Raw genomic sequence first — 18223 nt, forward strand, 5'->3', positions numbered from 1 at the left:
GAGCGACGTGTTTGGGAATCTGGACTCTTGGTCTGAGCATGTGTGGGCATCGCTTCTCGGCCTTTTGGCTAAGATCAAGTGTAGTATCTGTTCTTATCAGTTTAATATCTGATACGTCCCCTACCCGGGGACCATATATTAAATTGTTTTTTGGAACTGGGAGATGGAATAGGGGCTTGCTCCGTCCACTCCACGCATCGACCTGGTATTGCAGTACCTCCAGGACCGGTGCACCCCTCTCTCACTGTGAAAAATAAACTCCAATCACTCCAATTTATCCAACTGTAAGGCTAAGCTGCTTCACTAAGAAAGTAACTCACCACGAGGCCTTCATGACCATGCGGTATGCCGAAGCCGGAAATGACAAACACACAGTCGCACACACTCATCTTATGCAAAACAATCCGTTTTATCATCAACATTCAGTCACTGCAAAGATTTAAAGACTAGCCTCTTATCAAAAGTTAGAATGGACCCAAAGTGTGTGATTGATACAGTCTGGTTTAGCTTTCGCTTGCTCTCGGTTTTTAGTATGACTCGTTCTCAACATTACGTCATTCTTCTGTTAGGCGCACATGGCTAATTTGCATACGGGCAGAGATCTTTAGCGCCCACTGTTTGGGAGAATTTAAGCAACATACAGACACTGACAACTTATATCACTCCAACTTATCCAACTCCAAGGCTAGGCTGCTTCACTAAGAAAGCAACTCACCACGAGGCCTTCGTGACCATGCAACACAGTCTCACTCCCTACTCGTCAAATGTGTGACGCATGGCCAAGGATCCCTGGCGTCAATTTCCGACGAAAAATGGGTACCTTTTTCGTCGTTTTTCGACGCGGGGTCCATCAGATAGACATTCATGTTATACCTTTCGCGTCGTTTTTCAACGCGGGGGTCAATCAGATAGACATTCATGTTAATCCCTCACCGTCGGATATAGACGAAAGGAAATCAATGGGGATGCCGTAGCTATTGTCTATTGATTTGTTTGACAGATTCACCATTAAACGTGTTTCTAATGACATTTCTAGCGAGAAATGTACTTTTTCCTTGAATAATCTTCAGTCAGTGAATGTGTTTGATCTTTATTAATCTTTATTATTGGAATGGGAAATGCAATATTTTAGGACCGATTCACCGTTAAACGTGTTTCTAATAACATTTTTAGAGAGAAATATGCTTTTTACTTGCATAATCTTCAGTCAGTGATTGTGTCTGATCTTTAGTTTTATAGTTATTGGGAAGATTTTATCGGCTCGCTCTCATGTTTCAACGACGTCAGGTTGCTAGGGACGCTGCTTTCGCTAAACTAGCAAGCTGATCTTTTTTCGACGCTCCGTATGGCAGAAAAAAACGCTGGGAGAGGCGTCTAAAAAAACGGCCGTGACTTTTTCCAGAAACGCTCTGCTCCATAGGAATATAATGTAAAACATGAGCTGTCAGATTTAAAATCGCTAGATGTGAACACGGCCAGTCAAACGTGGCGGAATAATAATAATAATAAAAACACTAACGATTCCAATAGGTTGCCTTCGCACTTTGTGCTTGGCACCCTAATAATAATAATAATGACGATGATTATGATGATGATGATGATAATAATAATTTAATATTTATCTCACTTTGTGTGTCTGGGAGTTTTTGTTGGCGAATCAAGTGCATCATCAGCGATGCCCTCAATGTATGCGACGATAGCCAGGATCATTGCGCTTCTGGACTGAACTGTAAGTACAGCTCTGACTTTAGCTTACAAAAATGTGAATTAGAATAATTATCGAGTTATGTTGTGTTTGTTGACACTCTCTAAAGTGCACTGTAGAAAATACATGGGATAGAGACGGATATAAGTGCATGGTCGTTGCAAATGGGAAGCACTTGGTAGACTAACTTAGCTAACAGTTAACCTGCCGCTTAATCAATTCTGCTCGAATTCAGATAGCATTGAAGGAAATAATCGAGTTATGAAAAGACATATTTGCATTTTTTACCACCGTGTAGTGTATTATGGCAATGGAATATATTTAATCAATCAATCAAGACATTGAATTATAACTTGTTGCACCTAATTAAATATGCCGTTAATCTAGCTAACATAGCCTCTAATTCATTTTCATACAGGGTACCATCTTCATAAATTGTATAATCAAACACGGTACAATGTAGTTGTAATATTTGAGTTACTGAGGGGCTATTCACAGGTATATGTGATATTGTGTTGTAAGCTAACACATGCTTATTGACCCACATTGTCCTGTGCAATTTGGTGGTGTTTGCCATCCCCAGTAGTGCAGAGAACAGTTTTTGCTCCTACTTTCTCTCCCTTCGTCTCTCTATTGCTGCTCTGTGTGTGTGTGTGTGTGTGTGTGTGTGTGTGTGTGTGTGTGTGTGTGTGTGTGTGTGTGTGTGTGTGTGTGTGTGTGTGTGTGTGTGTGTGTGTGTGTGTGTGTGTGTGGTGTAGATTTCATCATGGCTCAAAAGAAGTTTAGGCCCTGCCCCTCCTGCCAAGAACCTAACCAGGTGAGGGAAAGTGGAATACAGCATTAGACCTATGTCCAATGTTCTAATATGTGGTTTAATGTTGTAGATTTCTCATTAGTAGGTCACGTGGACACTAAAGTATGCTCCTACTAATTTACTTTTTATGATATCTGTACTGTGTTCCAAAACAGGGATAATGTCTGGATTGATATAAATTTTGATTGCTTGTTTTTCATCAAACACCATAGGCATCATTGATTAGAGTAGCCTGGGTGTCTCATACCTCTGCCACTTTCACTGTATGATTATCTATCCTTTACCACGATCTGTTGTGTACTTAATCTCTGGATAATCCTGTGTCAACCCAGAGACGCATATTCTGAATTGCATTGTGCTTCATTTGTGCCTCTTTCCTGAATACAGCCAAATTAAAAGCTATATCTTGATTGTACTTCTTCTCTGTGACTGTGAATCTGATGTCTCACTTTGGTATACTTTTACCAAACCAGGTGAGCCGAAAAACCTGCAGCAGTTGTTTCGCAGCTCTCTCAAACAAGGGAAAACTAAAGGCCAAAACGGGGTCCCTGGATAGGAAGTGAGCGGAAGGGGTCCTGAAAAATCGAAACGCGGCAAGAGTGGTGAACTCTGCCCATATTGCAGTAAGTAGAAAAGCTCATATTTCATTAAGTATTAATGATTTGCTTCACCTTCATTAATACTTCTGTGATAGAGCAAGGACCTAATTTTACAAAAATAAGTGTAATCTGTAAGTGTAAAAAAGCAAGACTATATTCCAGGTGACCTATTTCAAAGCCACAATTTAAAAAAGCATTTGGGGAGATTGTAATGTTGTTTAAAGTAATTTTGTTTTTAATATGGTGGAAAAAGAATGCAGTGAGAATAACTAATGTTTGCTTATCTGCATTTATCTATTACAGGTGAAAAAACTAAGTGCATTGGGCTATGTCCCAATTTTATTTTATGCCAGAAGGGAGAAAGCCTCTGGAAAGTGGGTGGCTGATGTGATGAACCAGCTGACACCCACTGAGGATAACCTCAAAATTTTAGCCAGTATGAAAAAGGCATACAATTTTGTTTTGCTTAAAGAAGGTAGGATTTGTTTCATTTAAAAGTCATGACAGTTTTAAACGTTTTGCCTTTGCTGATGTGTACATATCGAATATCAACATACACATTTAATATTGTAGGGAACCAGCCCCAGCCCCAGCCCCAGCCTCAGCCCCAGCCTCAGCCTCAGCCTCAGCCCCAGCCCCAGCCCCAGCCCCAGCCCCAGCCTCAGGCCTTTGCCCTGGCCGAGCCCCAGGCCCAGCACCAGCCTCAGGCCCTGGCCCAGCCCCAGGCCCTGGCCCTGGCCCTGGCCGAGCCCGAGCCTCAATATCATATATTGGACCTATACCCTGTCTTGCCCCAGCCCGAGCCCGAGCCCCAGCCCCAGGCCCTGGCCCAGCCCCAGCCTCAGCCCGAGCCCCAGCCCCAGGCCCTGGCCCAGCACCAGCCTCAGGCCCTGGCCCAGCCCCAGGCCCAGCACCAGCCCCAGGCCCTGGCCCAGCCCCAGCCTCAATATCATATATTGGACCTATACCCTTTCTTGCCCCAGGCCCTAGCCCAGCCCCAGCCTCAGCCCGAGCCCCAGCCCCAGGCCCTAGCCCAGCCCCAGCCTCAGGCCCTGGCCCAGCCCCAGCCTCAGGCCCTGGTCCAGCCCCAGGCCCAGCACCAGCCCCAGGCCCTGGCCCAGTCCCAGCCACAGGCCCTGACCCAGTCCAAGCACCAGCCTCAGGCCCTGGCCCAGCACCAGCCCCAGGCCCAGCCCACACCTCAGGCCCTGGCCCAGCACCAGCCCCAGTCTCAGGCCCTGGCCGAGCACCAGCCTCAGGCCCTGGCCCAGCACCAGCCCCAGCCTCAGGCCCAGCCCCAGCCTCAGGCCCTGGCCCAGCACCAGTCTCAGGCCCTGGCCCAGCACCAGCCTCAGGCCCTGGCCCAGCCCCAGCCTCAGGCCCTGGCCCAGCCCCAGCCTCAGGCCCTGGGCCAGCCCCAGGCCCAGCACCAGCCCCAGGCCCTGGCCCAGCCCCAGCTACAGGCCCTGACCCAGTCCAAGCACCAGCCTCAGGCCCTGGCCCAGCACCAGCCCCAGGCCCAGCCCCAGCTTCAGGCCCTGGCCCAGCACCAGCCCCAGCCTCAGGCCCTGGCCCAGCACCAGCCCCAGGCCCAGCCCAGCCTCAGGCCCTGGCCAAACCCCCCCCCCAAAAAAGAAAGTGTAGGTGAACTTCAGTCTTAGCACACTATGTACGAATTTCCCATTTTTGTAATCATTATTCATGAAATACAGAAATCCTCAGGTGAATTTGGCTCCAGTCCTTTCGGCTAGGCAGTACGATTTTATTAATTATGTAATTAGGCTACATTTCGGCCATGAAATCACTGAATTTGATGGCTAATACATTCTCTGGTTACTTAGCTGTATTTAACTGGACCATGTTGAATGTTGTTCCCCCGATTTTATGAAAACTATCTAAAAATTAGTTAAAGTTTCATACAAATGCACAAGACTGCAGATCGTGTTACATTCCTCTACTTACTTTTTGACATTTATGGTTAATTAATATTTTCTTTTTTGTCATTTAAGGTTGCCGGAAATGTAGTAGGCAAAAAATATTTCATTATGACGCCGTCACAGAAAGGAGGATGAATGAGGTAAGATAGAAATATATTTTTCATTAGGCTGTCTGATAATCTCTCCATTGTCTCAGACTCATCTGGCATTTCACATATCACAAAACACTGGCCATTTAAGCAAGTGGTTACCAACTTCAGTCATTCTTGTCCTTGGCATGAATTACATGCAGGCTCAACAACGGCCATGGCCCTTTGCGTGATGTCCCTTTGAAAATCTGAGGTTCACAGGCCACTGTGGCCTTGGTGCCCCCTTTCAATATTCTGCTTTGCGTCCGACTATAGCGATTTTTATTTAGCCTATGGCCTGTCAAAACCATCTAATAGAAAATAAATGTTACAAGCAGCCTATATATCTGTACATATAAAAATCAGATGATTTACAGTTCAATGTAATATCTCATGTTTCATTTTTTTGTAATGTTTCATATAGTGATGCAGGTCTACTGCTGTGAATAGGCTAAATACAACTCCATTTTTATGTAGCCTACTGTATAGTTAACTTTGGCCTTGGTGCCCTGACGTGTGGCCTTTGTGCCCCCCACCAAATATGCCCATCTGAAGGCCAAGTGGCCTTGCCACTAAAATTATGAAATTCCAAGCCTGATTATATGTATGTGTCTTTCTGTAGGGGCGAGCAGAAGTAAGGGTGAGATGGTTACCTTGCTCTGCATGGTAAGCACTGGTTTATATTGCCTTCATACATGTATTTTCTGCTTCCACTTTTAACCATCTCATATGTATAAAGGTTGGAACGTATATTGTAGCACACACAACTTTGAATGTACAGGTGGGTCTCCGAAAATTAGAATATTGTGAAAAGAGTCGATGCAGCCTTCTACCAGAAGATTTTAGAGTTGACGAGTTTTATGGAGATGCTGATTTCCTTTTCCAGCAGGACTCAGCACCTGCCACAGTGCCAAAACTGCTAGTAACTGGTTTGCTTACCATGGTATTACCGTGGTTAACTCATCTCCTCTGAACCCCATAGAGAATCTGTGGGAAATTGTCAAGAAGACAATATTTTGAAATTATTATTTTGGTTTTCATGAGCTGTAAACTGTAATCATCAAGATAGATTAAAACCTAAGAATTGCTTGTAATATTTCACTTTATATCTAATGAATCTAGAATATATTGACTATTAGCTTTTTTGAAATACATTTGGGGGACAAATTTAACTTGTTCACAATATTGTTATTTTTGAGAGCCATCTGTATAATAATTACACTATTGGTATAGGATGGAGTAAATGCTGTGTCACATATCGTTTAGAGGATTTAGCCACTTTCTCTTATCAATATCATGCCTGGTGCCATGCATAATTGTCCCTGTGTGAGTCCCTGTAGGAAGTAGACATTCACCAATACATTGGCAGAACATCAGTATCGGCCAAGATCATCCTCGTTGACTGAGATCGGCTATTGGCTAGTTTACTTTCTATGACTTAATAGATGAGAGTGGCTGATGTGTATCTGTTACATTGCATCAAGCACTCTATATGTATATGTTTGTATAAAAACAATATAATACAAGACGTACAATACTTTTGGAAAATATATACGCTGTGAAACTATTATTTATTAAAATGGCTCCTCCATTTTTCACTGTTCTAATGTTATTTTGCGCTACTTTTACTTACAGTGGAAAAACCTGGGAGGAGACATGGGAGCTGGCCTGCCAGTTCCCATCCTAAGATGCCGGCCAGACTTTTTTCATTTATTATAATTGATTTTTGTTTAAAATAAAGGAAAGTATACCTATATTTCTGTTTACGTCTTTCCATTAGCCTTGTGGATTAAAGATGAATTAATTATTGCCAAAAATGACTGAATGAATTTTTGGTTTTACTTTTCCATCGTTTTTAGAAACATCATGTGACAGTTTTGTATTTTTTTTTAAATATTGTAGAAGAAAATATGGGAAACAAACATAAATAATGCATGATTATATTTGAAATTTAGTAAAATTTAACATCACAAATACATTATTATTTAAGTGGATTACATTAATGAACTGATATATTTCACCCAAATCATCTATATACAGTATAATGTAGCCTTTACCTTGATTGATTTAGTAAATATACATTTTCATTAACTTAATTACAACCCTCCTCTTGGTGGAAGAACTTCCAAGTATCCCTTCTAATTTCTTTGCTTCCTAACAATTTCAAAGGAACGATTGTACTGGGCATTGTATTTTTAAATACATTGATGTATTCCCATGATTGGAAGTTGGCAGTATTAAACTAATAGAGTGAGTTGGGAAACGCATTACAATGTTATTAATATATAAATGTAGTATTGTTCACTCTATTATATTGGGTTGTATATATATATTATATATATATATATTAGTGGTGGTGGGCCGTTATTTCCCCACCAGTTTTCGTCAAGAATCATTTTGTAACCAACACTAGTAAAAAAAAAAACTCGAGTTGAATTATTGTAACGTGAGGGTTCGATATGTGGTGGTGGATCACTCTTTATGAGAATAAACAGCAGGGAGACGGTCGGATGATTTTCTCAAGCGGTACTTTACTTTACTTTACTTTTCAACTCACAACCACAACACGTCCTTGTCAGAAGCTAGAATTTAGACTGAGGTAAACGTGAGGGAATCAGAGGCAGATTGAATAGAATATCCTGACTGACACATAATTGTGTAACATAAATATGTAAATGATTAACTGACTACACATTGTAAATATAAATTGTACTTTCAAATATGAATTAACTTCTAAACCTTACATTATTTTGGATTATTACACGGCTCCTCTGTAGACTGCTCCGTTCACTTGCATGGGCACTTGACAACTTCCGGCGGTGAATTATATTTGTTAATTCACCGTTGCCAAGTGTAATTGACCGCTGTCAAGGTAAACGAAAGGATTTTTGCGATTTGCCATTTTAATCTAGATTAATCTAGATTAATTCCAAAATTAATGTAGATTTTAAAAAAAAATCTATGCCCACCACTAATGACGTCTGACGTCTTGAAAACCTTTGGGTGTGTTCACTAGCCAGTAAGGCTATTGCTAGTAATCCGCGACTGCTATCGTTTATTAATCCATCCTACTGCAGGTATACTGAACTAAATCGTCTTGTTTGGAAGCCAGACCATATTAAAACAAATTATAGACCACATTAACACTTTATAGCAAGAAAATAGATCGAAGGTTGAGGTCTGAAAGAAATGCTTTGAAAACGTTGCTTAATACGTTACGCCATTAAACACACCCCTTTCTGTCGGCGAGATAGAGCAGCACGAAAAACCTAAAAATAGCACTAATAAATGTATTTGTTTATCTTTTTCATCAAATACATCTACTCACTTTATAAACGTATACGTTATGGTTATACTTTGCCGGTTGACAAATTAGCAGATGTATCATTTCTGAACCCTATACCGGAAATAGGATACCAGAACTACAATTTCTGCCGAGTGCAGTACACATCATTGTGCTGCGTCATAGCTTTTGTAGTTCCAATTAATTATCTCTATTATGTAAAACTGTGATCACGAACCATGTAAGCTTATTATATGTTTTTAAGTGTAGGAAGCACGCCTGTTTGGTCTGATTTTAACTTTTGTATTGGTAAGAGGGTGAAATCATGTTTTTTATAGGTTTTGACCCTAATCAGTGGCGCCCCCTATTGGTCTGCTGCCGGGTATGTTAGTATAGGTACAGAGCTTTCCAAAACTGTTGACCCTATGTCTGGAGCATATTTTGTTGTTGAATTATAAGCCTTCAAAAGTGTCACAGGTGCAAGGTTCAAAGGGCAAACCTGAAGAGCAAGAACTGCCCACACATCTCATATTGACATATGTTGCTCCCTATGTCAAGACCTTTCCAACTATGTCTTCACTGTTGTCCTACGACAAAGTTCGATTTTCTTGTTGGTACACATCATGGCTGTTTGACGTATACATTCAGAGACCTCTTGAAGGACCAAGCTGGAAACAATCAGTCAAAATCTTTCAACAGTTATTTTGTGGCCAGATTTATATAAGATATCGTTGGTAGTATTATACACAGTCATACTTTTCAATGTGGACCAGTTCTGAGTTTATTTTGATTGATTGTTTCACCTTTGGCATTTTCCCATTAACTTACTATGGCGGTTTATAGACCCTTTAACCCCTTCCCCAGTCTGACAGGATGATCCTGGATGATCCAATTTATAATATATTGTAGTGCTAATACATTCCTGTGTACAGTTTAAGTTTTGCAAGCACATCTTGTTAAATGACCATCATAGGACCTTTTTTATCCAAAAAGTCAGCATAGGTCTAAAATGCTGTGCGGAAGGAGATACATGTACAGTACTTCATAGAACACTGTAACTTTAACCTCTCCTCAAACCATCCAGAACGGTCCTATATTGTCCGGATGACATAGTCCTAAAACCTGTGTGTAGTTTCACGTAGGCCTATAGATAAATCTCTAAACGTCATGAACCAATGTACCCTCACTGCACATGAAAAGCAGTTGAATATAGTCTGTCAAAGGTGCTTTCATTGACCATCTGTAACAGGGGGAGTTGATGAGTCCAAATTTTGGAAAAATTGAGTTGTGTGTCTATAATAACCATGTAGTGACTAGAATTAAGTCACATTTGCAAGTTGTGGGCTGACAATGACTTAAGAACTTATGCATCATAATTAACAGCCAAATATGGCATCTGTTGTGTTGTTTCTGAGGATTTCTGCTGCCTTAGGGGCCGTGTCCACCAAAAGCCTTTTTAAAAGGCGGAGCGCTCCGTGCACTGCTTTCAATGCGTTTATGCGCGCCGCTCAAAAAAGGCGCACGGAGCGTTTTTCGTTTACGTCATTAATACACGTCATCGCTTGTATCCATAGATATACAGCTTCTATCTGTTTGCTACATCATCTGGCATCTGAACCCTCAAAGTCCTCTCTGGTTGCTCCTACAATTTTATTAGAAAATGAATGCAAGATTAATAGCGCTTCTTGCCGTGGCAGCGGAGGTTGCGGACGATCCCCCTGCGCGTGTCGTGGTAGCCCGGAGGAGAGTGTGGGTCCACAGCATTAATCGTGGCAGGAGGCAGTACCAACAATACCACCTTTAACGTGAGGTCGTACAGGACCGGACACTCACTCACAGCTGTTATTAAACTTTCGTCCGACATGTTTCAGTTTGTGTTCTGTTGATACTTTTAGCCTTGCCTCCTCCTCGATTTTGATTGGTCGTTCAAAAAAAGCGCCGATGACGTGGAGCGCTTTTCTTCAAAAGTTCAACTGTTTTCAACTGGGGCACGCGTCTAAAAGCGCGAGGGCCATCCCGCCCCGGGCCCTCTGATCCACCTCAGCCGGTCTCCTCTCCACCCACACATCAAAACCATGGGAACATTATGTACTCATAAAGATATGCTTATACATGACAGGGATAAAAATGATGTCGGTCTGTGTGGCAGCTTTCAGTTTGTTTATGGAGTGTAAGTTCATAATAGCATCAATAAAAACAGTACAAATAGCAATTAATCAGCGCAGCTTGTCTTTACTGATTGTAATAAATTCACTGTTCATACATTTTCTAGTCACATCAGGATATCAGGAGCGATGAAAGCCAAGTTCACTCGTCTGACATTTCAGAGTCACTGTCATATCCATCCCAGTCCCTCTGGAAGTCCATACTGGTTCCTCTCAAAACTTGAGCGTAACAGCCTCTCGCATGCTTCATCATTGTTGTGACTGCTTGCTTCTTTTTCAAGGTTAAGCTGCGGAGACCCTTGATCCCTTCCTCATTTAGACCCCACAGCTCACCTTATGGGAGTAAAACAAAAAAGATAACGGCCACATTAGAAATCTCAGGAAAAAATATGAATGACAATGTACATTATAGTATTCCAACATGTTACTTAAATACGTACTTTGCAATGGCTCACTGGAAAGCCGGCATGACATCTCCTTGAGCGTGTCTGCACGAGTGGAGAGAGACTTCCAATGCTTTGCCATCTCGGCAATGACAATCTTCCTCTCCTCCTCAAGTCTCTTTATTGCCATCACAACGTCAAACGCCTTCCTCTTGGTTTTCAAATCGACATTGTCTGGGATACAGTTGTGAAAAATAAGCCAAAGTACGTTTATTTTTCAAAGAATTTCTGAGATCATCTGAAATAAGGCATAATTGGCTCTGTGCTACTATGTGAATCATACGAAATTGTCAACTGATTTGCTTACATACCACCATGGGAAAGTTGCCACGGACAAACTGTCTCCTCAGAGAGAATGCTGTCAAAGGTGATTCTCTCTGCATCTGGAACCATGCTGTTGTATTTGTCAGCAACAGAGCCAAGAATGGCCTTCTCCTCTCTGATTTTGCGCCGCATCCGGGCCCGACCTTTGCTGCCATCGGTGTCTTTGTAAAGGCGCTGGGACCTTCTTTTAATGCTGGCCACCAGCACCTCCAATCTACTAGTCACCGCGTCCAGATCTGCATTCTTTTGGGATGTTGTTGCTGAGAAGAAAAGAAGTGTAAACATTTCACTTACATTTTCATGGTGCTAACTGCAATGAGCCAAGTCTCAATGTAACACAGAAGGCCACAGGGAAGTCATAAAGATTCTCCTTTTTTTCTGCAGAACTGACACATTGATCAGTAATAGTATAACTCTCACCTTCTGCCCACTCTTTTACGTCAGTGACCCAGCCCTCAACTTCAACCTGTGTCACTGCCAGTTGGACTCTCATGACCTCCAGGTCCTGAAGCCGGCTTTCCAGGCCTTTTGTGGCCTTTAAATAACAAAAGAAAAATGTTATCCCTACACAAATATACAATAGAAGGCATCTACAATATAAGAAACAAAATGACTCTCGTCTACCTTCTGATATCGGCGGGCAAGTGAAGTGTCCAAGTTATTAAACTTTTGCTGATTCCAGCGCATGGCCATCAGTGTAAGCATGTCTGTACGACCTGCAAAAAAAAATAAAATAAACTCATCTGTTTTTTACTACACGTCCCTCACCTGCAGTCTTGTGCCTTTTTCTTGTCAAGTGAACAGAACAAATTATTAGCAGAGAGTTGACAGTGGGGGAGAAGAGTAAACAAGTAGCTTTGTATGGTGTCGCATGACAGTATGACAAATGGCGCAGGAGAGTGGTACAAGTCAGTGTCTCGAGACATTTGGCGTCGAGTCTGAAAATGTGTGACCTCAACAAAGCTCACCATAATTACAAGAATCTGGAGGTACAGTAATTTGAGTGCTTTTGTTAACAGGGTGAGAAGGTGGAGATTTGCAGCTGCTACACTTTCCTTATAACACTTTCAATCTAAGAAGTGCAGTGTGTGGTAAACTTACCTGCTTTGGACATATGTTTTGTCGTAACAGCAATCCTAGAGAGGAAGGCGTTGCACTGCTCAACCTCCTCCCCAAGGGTCAATCCAGCCCCTTGCTGGTAAGCTCCACTCCATTTAACCTATTAAAGAAAATATTTATAAGCTGCCAACATACCTTTCCAGGTGTTCAGGGACAGTCAATGAGATGGTAATGTTTTCTTACCTCGCATTTAAAGTCATGGGCTTTAGCATGAAACACTGACAGGAATGGCTTCATGTCAAGAAGGTGCTGGAGCTCCGGGCAGCTTTTTGCCACTTTGTTGAGGTAGGGCCAGTACTTGCATGTAACATCCATGGCAAAAAAGGTTATTGGCTTATTTGCCAGCTTGTTCTGCAGGTAGAGGGGATAAGCGTAGATTTCTCCCCTGAACATGTTGAGAGCGCTGAGAAAAACTCCATGTCGACACACCGCAAGCTCAAGTCCCTCCTCATCAATTTTACTCCTGGATCTCTGAGATGTTTCTCTGGCTGCTGACCACTCCCCTCCACAGACACCTCTTCCAGAGACCTACAACATGGAAAACGGTTGACATAAATTGTCAGGACTCACCCAAACAATATCAACGTTAGGATGTTATTGGTGGTGTTTTTAGAAATATTATAGAACTTTACATGGTTGGTGGTAGAATGAATGTAATCCACAAATCTCTCTACTTCATCATCTTTAGCAATGAAGATGCCATCAAACAAGGCTTGCTCCTCAGATCTAAATGAAAGAGAGGTACACATTGACCGTCAATATGACACAGCAAAGGTTACTTTAACAACACTGGAAATTACACACATTTTTTTAGTACCTTGCTGCATTCTTAAAGCGGTAGTGCTTGCGATTTCCGTCCACTGAAACGGCAAGCATGTCTGGGGTGCATGCAGGACAGACAAAAGGCTCCTCCCTGCATATCTTGTCGACCTCAAATCTAACAGCCTCCCACTCCAAAAAGCTTTTTCTGAAGCTGTCTGCTGTGATCTTCCCAGTCTGTTTCAGAACAGTAAAACATGTCAACATATTTCACAGTATTTTATCAAAACATGATACTGTAGTCTAATTGTATACATTTACAATTTTCTGAATGTTTCTGAATGCAATCTGCATGACTATGACGTGACAAGGATCTTATACACGGGTCTGAATGAAATACATGTTTTGAGTGATTGAGTTGTTGATGATGTTCTATCAATGTATTGAGTATAGCTGAATCACATCAGTCACTCTGCTATACTCGTCATACTAGTTGGTAGTGATTCCCACCACTAATACTCACACGGCCGAAGCGGACAGTTCGTTGATCAAGCATTCGCAAAAAGGCTTGACAGGAAAGTCCTGGTGCTGCCATCTTCAACTCTTCGTATGAATGCAACACATCGGTAGAGTACACCGTGGAGAAGTGAAGGGTCGCAGGCCAGTAGTCATTACGGACCAAGTCATCGACTCCAGCACTCCAAGTGGCTTTGCATGCCTCGCATTTCATCTCAGGCATAGAGAGATCATATCGTCCTAGAAAAATCAAAAACACATTGTATATGGGATGAGAAGTGTGTTTGCTGGTGCGGGAGGAACAGATGAGTCACTGCACTTCCGCAAATGAAAATGTGAGTAAAATAACATAAATAAAAATAGTGTATATAATTATAGTTGAGCTGGATGTTCTGTCAGGCAGCAATAAAGAACTGTGTTGAAGCATCCTAACTGACAGAGATAGTTGTTTATTTGTCGGTTCAATTCTTTCCTGCTACTGAAACTTGAAAGCATGACTTGAAAGCATGACAGAAGAAGGGGACACCACTGGGCTACTTCAGATTGAAGTGCCTTTCTAAAGAAAGGTAGCCTACATTCAAATCTCCCCTGTAGTACATTCCGAACCGAGAAACTTAAAATCATACATCTGGCAGTCTTTCTCAGTTGTCAAAGTGACTCTTTTGTGAGACAGAAGCCAAAACTGAACATCCCTTCTGAGGTCTTTCGCCGCCAGAAGTCGGATACACGGTTACAGATGCGGGCGGGAGCAGGACTAAAAATGACACATTATTACGGGAACCGGACAAAATATTGCGGGAACAGGGGGCCGCAGGACTGAAAAATCTGTCCAGTGCAGACTTCTATTGGAAACATTTGAATAGAAATAACTCAGGAGACATTTACAAAGTCAATAGAAATGACCCTGGTTTTCCCCAAGTTCATTTTATTCTTACCATTTATTGTAACCACAGCAACAACTTTTCCTGGGTTGACACTCAACGTTCCCGGAGAACAAGTACAAATTTTCTCGGGCATCTCCAACGGCAAAATACACACTGAAAGACACATCATATGCAGGGATTAAAGACATACATCATCCTATGTACTAACTGGGAAGTATTCTGTAATCATTTAAAAATCAATACTTTGAAAAGCTTTAAGATAAAAGTTCATTAAGTGTGTTTCAGAGAAAGTACTTAAAATATTCCTGTGAAGCCTATTATACTGTGAAGTTATTGAAAATACATAATTGCGTTTTTGACAGATAACTGACAGATAAAGCGATTACTGCGATTAAGTGGCACAGCCAAGGAGGATGACGTGAATATAAAAGTCAAATGACAGAAATGTACCTATGCATGATTATTTGCGATTATTACGATTGCAACAATTGTGCAGCCCTAAATTTGACGCTACAGCTTACCACACTGGGAAAGAACCCTGTCCACGACACAGGTTGTTGGAGGCAATGGCTGAAAGAATCCAGCTATTGTTGCATCCCTGTTGTGGAACACCTGGTTTCTGTGTAAACTGACATCACACTCAGCACATAAGAGTGGGTGAGGTCGGCAGTCACGACAACGGACAGCAGCTGGACTGCTGCCACACTGTTGGCAGATCCCAGTTTCCGCATTTTGTTGTGCCACCATGGTATTCACCAGCCGGGGTCTCTCTTTCGCCCACCTCTCTGAGAGGAGACTCCTTCGAGTAGACCAGTCTAAGGAAGCTTGTGGTGGTGCTGGTGCTGTTTCCTGATCATCCATGTCATCATCCTGTGAGTAGTTTAGCTCTTCAAGGAAAGACTCTGTAAAAATAATACATAATATTTAAAAACTAAATTGAAGTGTGCAACATGGATGTTGTCTGTTATTCTGTCGCAAAGACAAGGAATTTACATTTGAATTATTAGAATTTATAAGCACAATGAACTAGAATAGAGACAAAATAAATAACATACCAACAGTGTCAGGAGGACAGTAGTTGGTTCTCTCAACGCTGCTTTCCAACATTGTAGTACGAGCACCAGTCTTGCGACTGTAGCTGTGACTAGCTGTAGCGGAAAATAAAACACAAATCAACCTTTACAGCATTACAATACCATACATTTTGACGAGCTAATTTTATTCCACACAATGATACAAACCTTTTATTAGCCAAATTTGTTGTCTATACCACTCTGGATGAATATGTAATAAAAACCTCATCTTATACCAGACCCATGGCTGATTCATGTATTCAATCCAAAGTGGTAAAACAATCAATATCGTTTTAGATCTATGTGAGAAATGTTCTCCTTTAAGTAATAGGACTGAAAAAATAAAACTGACCCATTTGGTTTCGGCATGATCTTGGTCTGTCATAGACAACATTTCCATCACTGTCCCTCTTCAGCCACATGACAGGTTGATGGCTGGTGGATGGTGGAGCCTCCTGGACCGGTTGATGGCTGGTGGATAGTGCTGCCTCCCGTTCTACCTCCATCTTATTGATGAAACCTTCCAAGGTCTGGAGTTCATCATTTAATTTAGAATGATCAACAAGCTCATCAAGCTCCTTAACGAGCTGCTCAACATTGGAGCAGTCACTCATGATGAACAAGACACACAAGACAACACAATGACAAAACACCAATAAAGGGGTAGGGGGAAGGGGGTGGGGGTAGGGGGAAGGGGGTGGGGGATGGGGGAAGAGCGAAAGAGAAAGAACCACAGGGAACCTGAGAGACTGACAACAATTAACTACTAGACAAACGTGGCTCTTAAAAGTGCCCTTGTTTTTACTTTGAAACGAAGCTGAAATTTTAAAATAAATGATGAAGGGACCTGTTGAGAGAAGGGAAAGAATATGAATTCAGATTTGAAGATCATGCTAGATACTACTACGTAAATACTGAATAACTAATGAGAAAATGTTGCTCTTGTTTGTCCATGCTTTGGGATGTGGTGGAAGAGGGCGGAGCCAGGCTGAGCCAAAGTCGGTGCTTTTTCCATATAGCCTGCATTAATTTTGTCATTTTGTAGTTATTATAGTCTTTATAGCTTTTTTTTAGCTGCTAGGCATAAAGAGTTCACCGTTCAAAGCGGGATGTTTATTGTGGGGGAGGAGCCAGTCGTGATCGTAATTTCCGGTTAGTGCACCACGACTGCCGCCGCGGCTTCTCCCCCCCAATAAACTCTTTACGCCTATCAGCTATAAAAAGCTATAAAAACTACAAAATTAATGCAGGCTATGTGGAAAATGCGCCGACTTTGGCTCAGCCTGGTTCCGCCTCGAAGTGTCCTTCGATCCACACTTTGCGATTAGCCCGTTTTGAGTACGACATCCGGGTCCTTGAAGTATACTTATTTTCGCCGGACCTGAATTGGAACGTACTACGTACTCAAAATGTGGCTAGTAAGTACGGATAGTACGGGTATTGGAACACGGTAATTTGGTCTCTGTCCAATGAAAGTAATAAAGTTACAGGGCATTTAAACTGTGCAAACAAACACAACGACAACTTCCTGACATATTTCGGTCATATCTTATATGTAAAGGTGCTAAGTTTCCTCATTCAGGTTAGAATGTAGTACCTACTTATCTATTGGAGTTGAGAAGCGAAATAACCTTGGGATCGTCGCAATCTTATTTATAGTCAATAGTCGCATAATGTGACGGTGTCACGTTAAAATTGTACCGGGGGCGAAAATTGTACCGGCCTACGTCATCAGTTGTTTACATCTTGACAACCTGCCTGGCAACAGACGACGCGTTACCGGGCAGGTTGCAAAAAACATTCGGCTCATGTTTCCAAAAGACGAAATAACATAATAAAGATAACGGATCGCTAGATAACACTTTTTTTTACTTCATGTTTGTATTGTATTTAATTGTTTAATCGAATAGCAACAGACGACGCGTCAAATGACGTAGGACGGTTCTTGAACATTCGCGTCCTACGTCATTTGACGCGATCGCCCGTTTCCCGGCAACAGACGATCGCGTCGTCTGTTGCTTTCGTCCCTTTTCGTCGGAAATTGACGCCAGGGATCCGTGCCCATCCCCCCACACCGGTCCAACAACAATATAAAATGATACCGTAATGCACCTGTTCTTTGTCTTTGGATCTTTTGAATAAATGGATCAATACATGATGAATCACAATGATCGCAAGCAGAGGACCGTGAGAGTTATTGAGCAGCAGATGAACCAGTCCAAAAATCTGACACGTTAACGGAGCACTGAACTAGGCCCTCTCGGATGCCATTTGTTTCACTACGACTTCTTTCAGCTGCACACCCCTCTTCCCAAGCGAGATAACGGCTAATACAACGCTTGAGGTGGCGTTTTGAAAAGAAAAAAATACATTTTTTTAGTACACGGTATAAAGATAATTATGAACCTTTGATTGATAACCACACATTTTCTGCGGAGACACATTCCTGCTCCCCACTTGTATTGGAGTGACTG

At 42.1% G+C, this 18223-nt stretch overlaps 1 long non-coding RNA gene across 1 annotated transcript; it reads left to right on the forward strand.

The window, feature by feature from the left end:
• The first annotated feature begins 3088 nt into the window (after positions 1-3088).
• LOC307091600 lies at positions 3089-6918 on the forward strand. Its single transcript, XR_013812745.1, has 5 exons — positions 3089-3142; positions 3422-3593; positions 5128-5195; positions 5806-5849; positions 6819-6918. It is a non-coding gene; the product is annotated as an uncharacterized lncRNA (long non-coding RNA).
• The last annotated feature ends 11305 nt before the right edge of the window (positions 6919-18223 follow it).

The sequence above is a fragment of the Pollachius pollachius genome (assembly GCF_949987615.1).
Source record: "Pollachius pollachius genome assembly, contig: scaffold_32, whole genome shotgun sequence".
NCBI classification, from domain to species: domain Eukaryota; kingdom Metazoa; phylum Chordata; class Actinopteri; order Gadiformes; family Gadidae; genus Pollachius; species Pollachius pollachius.